The 7,369-nt window shown below is 44.3% G+C and overlaps 1 pseudogene across 1 annotated transcript; it reads left to right on the forward strand.

The window, feature by feature from the left end:
* Nucleotides 1-1,307: 1,307 nt before the first annotated feature.
* LOC311115071 (2-hydroxyacyl-CoA lyase 1-like) lies at nucleotides 1,308-6,447 on the forward strand (annotated as a pseudogene). The gene is made up of 10 exons: nucleotides 1,308-1,358; nucleotides 1,763-1,861; nucleotides 2,082-2,155; nucleotides 2,315-2,387; nucleotides 2,576-2,653; nucleotides 2,830-2,924; nucleotides 3,224-3,336; nucleotides 3,943-4,078; nucleotides 4,426-4,531; nucleotides 6,322-6,447. The product of its transcript is annotated as a 2-hydroxyacyl-CoA lyase 1-like (transcript).
* The last annotated feature ends 922 nt before the right edge of the window (nucleotides 6,448-7,369 follow it).

Here is a 7,369-nt window from a genome sequence, read left to right on the forward strand (position 1 = left end):
CAGGCAGACTGACAGGCAGACGGATGGGCAGACAGACATACAGGCAGACAAAAAGACAGGCAAACAGGCAGACAGACAGACGGACAGGCAGACGGACAGGCAGGCAGGCAGACAGACAGACAGACTGACGGACAGACAGACAGACAGACAGACAGGCAGACAGGCATACAGACGGACAGACAGGCAGACGGACAGACAGGCAGACAGGCAGACAGACGGACAGGCAGACGGACAGACGGACAGACACAAACACACACATTCATTTTCTGATTATGAAATGTTCTCATGACAGATGCTGAGTGTGAGGTTCCAGAGGTTCCATCCACTTCCCCACCCAAGGAGGACCTGACAACCACACCGGCCCCTGCTCCCCAGGAGTCCCAGTCCCGTAAACGCCCACTCATAGTCAGGGTGTTACACGCTCTCTCCAGAGCCATCTCCAAACCATTCACAGGAGCTTCTGGGAAGAATAATTAGCCAAATGCCTGATTTTATTAATATGATATTTTAATCAGAGCCTTTATTTAATAAAACATTACTGCATTGATTTCTGTCTATAGTAGTCTTCATGTATGTGCAAGATAACGGTAAAGTACTTCAAACCACATAGTCAAAAGTATTCATAGTGAAGTACCGTTTATGATTATTGATTGTGGAAATACACATAATACAGAAAAGTTGTTGTCACATATAAAGACAGACATAAAGGAGAACTCCGTAGACCAGTCACATTCTCAAGCCATAACTAAATCCATGAATGGATCTCCTATAAGATGACAGGAGAACATTTGTAACACTTTCTATGAAGCCTATATCTATAATGCACACACTCAAGTCATTTACATTTTACATTTTAGTCATTTAGCAGAAGCTCTTATCCAGAGCGACTTACAGTTAGTGAGTGCATACATTTTTTTTTTTCATACTGTCATACACTCATAATGACTTAACTGAGTTAAGTGTTAAGTAAAGTGCAGTTATAAACACATAATGAGGGCTTATTATGTATTTCTTGCAATAAAAAAAGAAAAATGCTACTAGTTTATTAAATATTCATGACTGCTATTGCACGGCTCATGTCCACACTTCTGTACAATAGGGGGCAGTAATGCACCATAACGTTGGATGCCAACTGCCTATAAACCCCACTGAAGAAGAAAAAGCTACTCATGTAATGCATGCTGGAAAGCAGACAAAACTAATGATTTGCAAGAGATCTAAACACGATTTATAAGCTACTGAACAACAAGTCCAAGAAATCATTGCTAACCGCGTTTGCACTTTGAACAGATTTCTCGACAATAATAATGGAAGATGTGACTGGGGCTCAGCTCATTGCAGAGGCACTAAAAGCTCAGGTGAAGTGTGTGCAATATATATAAAACAGTGTTATACTGTGTAACCGTGTTGCTAATAATATATTAGTCGCTGATCATGTCCTTGGCAGTGAGAATGTAACACTATGAGTTGTGAAAGTGTGCCATAGGTCATTGCACTGGTATAGCTAACTATTAATATTGTTGTAGAAAAACATTTAGATGTTTATGTGGAATAGTATATGTTAACACCCTTGTTGATGCATGCCAATGTGTGTGTCAATGCAAAGAAAATCTAAACTACATTGTAACAATTCATATACAATTCAGTATGAAAATGTATGCACTCACTAACTGTAAATCGCTCTGGATAAGAGCGTCTGCTAAATGACTAAAAATGTTTAAAAAAAGGTAAATATACTGTATCTACATGTAACTCTCTACAGAATGTAGAATATATGTTTGGAATAGTTGGTGTTCCAGTCATTGAAGTAGCTAAGGCAGCTCAAGCCTCAGGAATCAAGTATGTGGGAATGCGCAATGAACAAGCCATAAGCCACCTTTTTATTACTAAACCAGCTCTCCCCAAATCATGTGATATTAACTACCCGTACATAGACTACAGGAGCGTGTAGTGTGTGAGGGTCAGTTTCATAGCTTTTTTGCATTGCTAATTATGTCTGCCTGTCTGTCTGACCCTTTGTGTGTCTGTCTGCCTGTCTTCCTGTCTGTCCCTCTGTCTGTCTGTTCCTCTCCAGTCCAGGTGCGTGTCTGGTTGTGTCTGGACCGGGACTCATCCATGCACTTGGTGGAATGGCCAACGCTAACATGAACTGCTGGTATGCTAGAACTCCACAAACAGAAGACCCTACTACTCATGTTCAGTGGTCCTTTCAAAAGAAGGGATGCTATCCGCACACTGCAAAAAATGATCTGAGGACTCCAAACTATCTCAGATTGTCAGTTGATGTCATTGTGTGATACCTCTCTCTCTGTAGGCCTGTGATTGTTATTGGAGGCTCCTCCGATCAAAACCAAGAGACCACTGGGGCGTTTCAAGAGTTTCCACAGGTACCGATTGAACCATGATATTTATGACATTTGAACATTAGGGGGTTGTTTCCCAGGACACAGATTAAGCCTAGTCATGGCCTAAAAAGCAAACTCAATAGAGAATCTCTGTCTGGGAAACTGGCCCTAGCAGTTTAATTGCTGAAAGAGGAAATAATTTGTTATTTGTGGTCCTCTTTCTCTGTCAGGTGGAGGCATGCAGATTGTACAGTAAGTTCTCTGCTAGGTCTAGCAGTCTGGATATGATCTCCTCAGTGGTAGAGAAGGTATACAGTCTACTCTGACTCCCTCTGTGTAGTCCTCTTCATATCATTTGGTATCACCTGCAATTGTCTTTTTTCTGACCTCTAATTTTCCAGCTTAGCAAGGTACCTTAACTGCTTCATAAGAGCACAGCACAGCCTTAATTGATCTGAATTTAAGGGTGTTTGGTATGTCTAAGGCAGCACGCACTAGCATGTATGGACGTCCAGGTGCTGTATACGTAGACATATCTGGGGACATGGTCAATGCTAAATTGGACAGGAGCAGAGCCAGGTTAGTGGCCATCACTGTCTTTCATCCATTTAAAATGTATACTAATGTGTTACTGTTGAATATGTATACCTCTGAATTCACATCACCGTAGTCATTTTTATTTTATCTTGTTATACCTTTTAACGTCTGAAGTGAACCAGAAATTAAATTACTTAGAAAATATAGCACTATATCAAAATATTCTCATCAGAGAATAGCAATAAGCCTCGATAGACCTTCATGGTTTATTTACATATGCAATAAAGTTGCTAGGTAACATGTTTAATGTTTGACCTATTATTTATTATTTCCTTTGTCAGAGAGGTGCCCTGTAGTCCACCTCCTCCTGTGAGTATGGCTGACCATATGGTGATCACAGAAGCACTGGCGGTCCTGAAAGGAGCCAAACGGACTTTACTCATCATTGGCAAAGGTAGGCATTGCTTTTTTAATAGCCAGATAATCTGGGGGAAACAGAACTAAAATCTTGCATAATTGCGTCAGATACTTGGATAAGGTCTGGGGAGATGTTAAGAGAAAGATACTAACTTCACTTGCGAACTCTCCACCCCCCTAAACGGAAACTCTCTGCAAGTTTCCGGCAAGTTTATGGGCCAAATGTCCCCTCCCGTTCTGAAATTGAAAAGATGCGAGCACCTGCGAAATCGGGATTTGTCCAAATGATTAGTGGTGAAAAATCAGCGTACCGGAACAAAGTTGTCACATCCCATTCTGTTGACAGACGCTACTTCCAGTTATGTTACGTGCGTCTGTCCAAGAGAGATCAATAGCCAGCTGAGACGCACTGTAACACATATAGCACTGTACCACGGTTCAGTTGAAAACTGGGCCACGTTCAGTCGACAAATGTTGTTGACATGATTTCTCATTCTACCTGTCTGAGAGGCACGTTCGTTCTACATGCTATATTTCTATCTGAACGTTGCACAACGTTTTGCTCAGCTGAATGCATCCCAGTTGTGAAGACAAGTCTGTTGAAATCCGTGTGGCAGTGCCCTCTGTCTGTGTCCCTCTGCAGGTGCAGCCCATTGAAGAGCAGAGGGGGCTCTGAAGGAGCTGGTGGAGGGGTGTGACCTGCCCTTCCTGCCCACCCCCATGGGTAAAGGGGTGCTGCCTGACGATCACCCCAACTGTGTTGCTGCTGCCCGCTCCAGGTCAGCCTCTCCTTCTCTCAGCTGGCATCATATTCATGTACAGACCATTGACTGTATAAGTAGGACCAAGAATTTCCCTGACCATTTGAACGGACCACGAAACTCCTGAAATCCCTATCTATAACTAGTCTCTCCTGGCCAGGTCATGTCAATGTAAACTGGTGTCAATCAAACAACTACACTACTCCTATAACTAGCCTCTTTTCATTACATTTTGTTTTGTCCCTGCTCTCCTCCTCCTCTCTTCCTATCCTCCTCCTCCTCTCTTCCTATCCTCCTCCTCCTCTCTTCCTCCTCCTCCTCCTCTTCCTATCCTCCTGGTTCTATGGTCTTGGTGGGGACTGCAGAGCTCTGCTCCAGTCTGATGTTGTGGTCCTACTTGGTGCCAGACTCAACTGGATCCTGCACTTTGGCCTTCCCCCCAGGTTTGACACCCAAGTAAAGGTCATCCAGCTAGGTCAAAGGTCACCAGTAGGGTTTCTTTTTTTTCCTTCTTTTTTTCGGATTCCAGATTTTCTGCTTATTCCGTTCTGATTTCTGGAATCTTCCAACAGGGATTTCTGGGAATTTGGGGAAAGTAACTGTAATTTTGCAACCCTAGTCACAGGTCATTTCATAGTGAACTACATTTCATTGTAACCAGGTATAAAGGTATTTGACTCAGTCTATTGGATTTAGTCTATCAATTATATAGCTTCTCTATAAGTCTTTGTGGTCTCTCCAAATAATTTCATGGCTGTCTTAGTGCTGTACAGTACATCTATATTTAAGCAATAAGGCCCGAGGGGGTGTGGTATATGGCCAATATACCACGTCTAGGGGCTGTTCTTAAGCACGATGCAACGCAGAGTGCCTCGACGATACAGCCCTTAGCCGTGGTATATTGGCCCTATACCACAAACCCCAGAGGTGCCTTATTGCTATTATAAACTGGTTACCAACGTAATTCGAACAGTCAAAATAAATTTCAAATCAAATCAAATCAAATTTTATTGGCCACATGCGCCGTAATACAACAGGTGCAGACATTACAGTGAAATGCTTACTTACAGCCCTTAACCAACAGTGCATTTATTTTAAACAAAAAAGTAAAAATAAAACAACAACAAAAAAAGTGTTGAGAAAAAAAGAGCAGAAGTAAAATAAAATAACAGTAGGGAGGCTATATATACAGGGGGGTACCGGTGCAGAGTCAATGTGCGGGGGCACCGGCTAGTTGAGGTAGTTGAAGTAATATGTACATGTGGGTAGAGTTAAAGTGACTATGCATAAATAATTAACAGAGTAGCAGCAGCGTAAAAGCATGGGGTGGGGGGGCAGTGCAAATAGTCCGGGTAGCCATGATTAGCTGTTCAGGAGTCTTAAGGCTTGGGGGTAGAAGCTGTTGAGAAGTCTTTTGGACCTAGACTTGGCACTCCGGTACCGCTTGCCGTGCGGTAGCAGAGAGAACAGTCTATGACTAGGGTGGCTGGAGTCTTTGACAATTTTGAGGGCCTTCCTCTGACACCGCCTGGTATAGAGGTCCTGGATGGCAGGAAACTTGGCCCCAGTGATGTACTGGGCCGTACACACTACCCTCTGTAGTGCCTTGCGGTCGGAGGCCAAGCAGTTGCCATACCAGGCGGTGATGCAACCAGTCAGGATGCTCTCGATGGTGCAGCTGTATAATTTTTTGAGGATCTGAGGACCCATGCCAAATCTTTTCAATCTCCTGAGGGGGAATAGGCTTTGTCGTGCCCTCTTCACGACTGTCTTGGTGTGTTTGGACCATGATAGTTCGTTGGTGATGTGGACACCAAGGAACTTGAAGCTCTCAACCTGTTCCACTACAGCCCCGTCGATGAGAATGGGGGCGTGCTCAGTCCTCTTTTTTTTCCTGTAGTCCACAATCATCTCCTTTGTCTTGGTCACGTTGAGGGAGAGGTTGTTATCCTGGCACAACACGGCCAGGTCTCTGACCTCCTCCCTCAACGTGACCCATGTTATACGGTCAGATATACCACAGCTTTCAGCCAATCAGCATTCAGGGCTCGAGTCACCCGGTTTATAAAAGGGAACGTGTGTGTGTCAGCCTTAGCATTATGTGGTGGTGCCTGGTTATTTCTGTTGTGTTTAGCTTGAGGTTTGGCCACTCCTCCAGCTGCTGTTACATATGTCACGCACGGCGCTCTTCCTGTCGTGTCGTTGCTGGTATGTTGTAGTAACGTTCCACATACGTTATTTATGTCAAGGTCAATGTCAAGGTTGATCTGTGTGCTGAGGAGATGGGGAACAACGTGCAACCTGCTGCTGCTCTCCTGGGGGACATCAATACTATTGTCAAGCAGGTAACACAACACAGTCCTGGGGGACTGGAGATCCTGGTTTGAATCCAGGCTCTGTCGTAGCCGGCCGCGACCGGGAGACCCATGGGGCGGCGCACAATTGGACCAGCGTCGCCTAGGGTAGTGGAGGGAATGGCCGGCTCAGTTCGTAGAGCATGGTGTTTGCAACGCCAGGGTTGTGGGTTCGATTCCCACGGGGGGTATGAAAAAAAAAAGTTACGTATGCACTAACTGTAAGTCGCTCTGGATAAGAGCGTCTGCTAAATGACTTAAACATGTTAAATGTAGAGGGCCCCGTAAACAGTTCCACAAACGTCAGCATGAGTGCGCTGACTGTGGAAGCACTAATCACTGGACCAAAGCTCACTGTCAGATGCACCAGCTGTGCGTCAAGCAGGGACGGCTTGTTCAATAGGGCGATATGGGCGACGCACTGCCAAACGGGAAAAGGAAGGGATTTTTTTTCTAATCAATTATATCACGGCAACAGCAGTTATCAGTGTTCACGTCTGATCTGCCAGCCACTAAATGTCAAATCAGGCTAAAGTCGTGCTTCAAATGGCCCCGCCCGTTTTTTGGGCGATTTCAGTCAGGTTGAAAATCGCCCAGAAGTCTCTCATAGCCTGTCATGTAAAATCTATTTTTTTCACATTTCAAAGCTTTCAATACATTCTCTATGGGTGTCTGTGGGCATGCACTTACGCGCTTTCGTCATACGTGACGTAACGTTGAACGTAACTAAGACAATGGCGGCTAGCAGCGTCTATGTTGCGACCTGCAGTGTGGCGTTATTTTATGTTTTTAATTTGTAGACTTAGTTTACAAACATTCTGCAAACATTCTGCTTTGGACTGATCTTCGGTTTTGGACTGATCTTGTTGATCGTGTACATACCCGCTACGAACGGACTAAATAATGAAAACGCTGCTGGCAGCGGAATCCCAATACAGCTGGGAGACTTGGCTTG

Source organism: Coregonus lavaretus (assembly GCF_964263955.1).
Source record: "Coregonus lavaretus genome assembly, contig: HAP1_SCAFFOLD_1108, whole genome shotgun sequence".
Taxonomy (NCBI): domain Eukaryota; kingdom Metazoa; phylum Chordata; class Actinopteri; order Salmoniformes; family Salmonidae; genus Coregonus; species Coregonus lavaretus.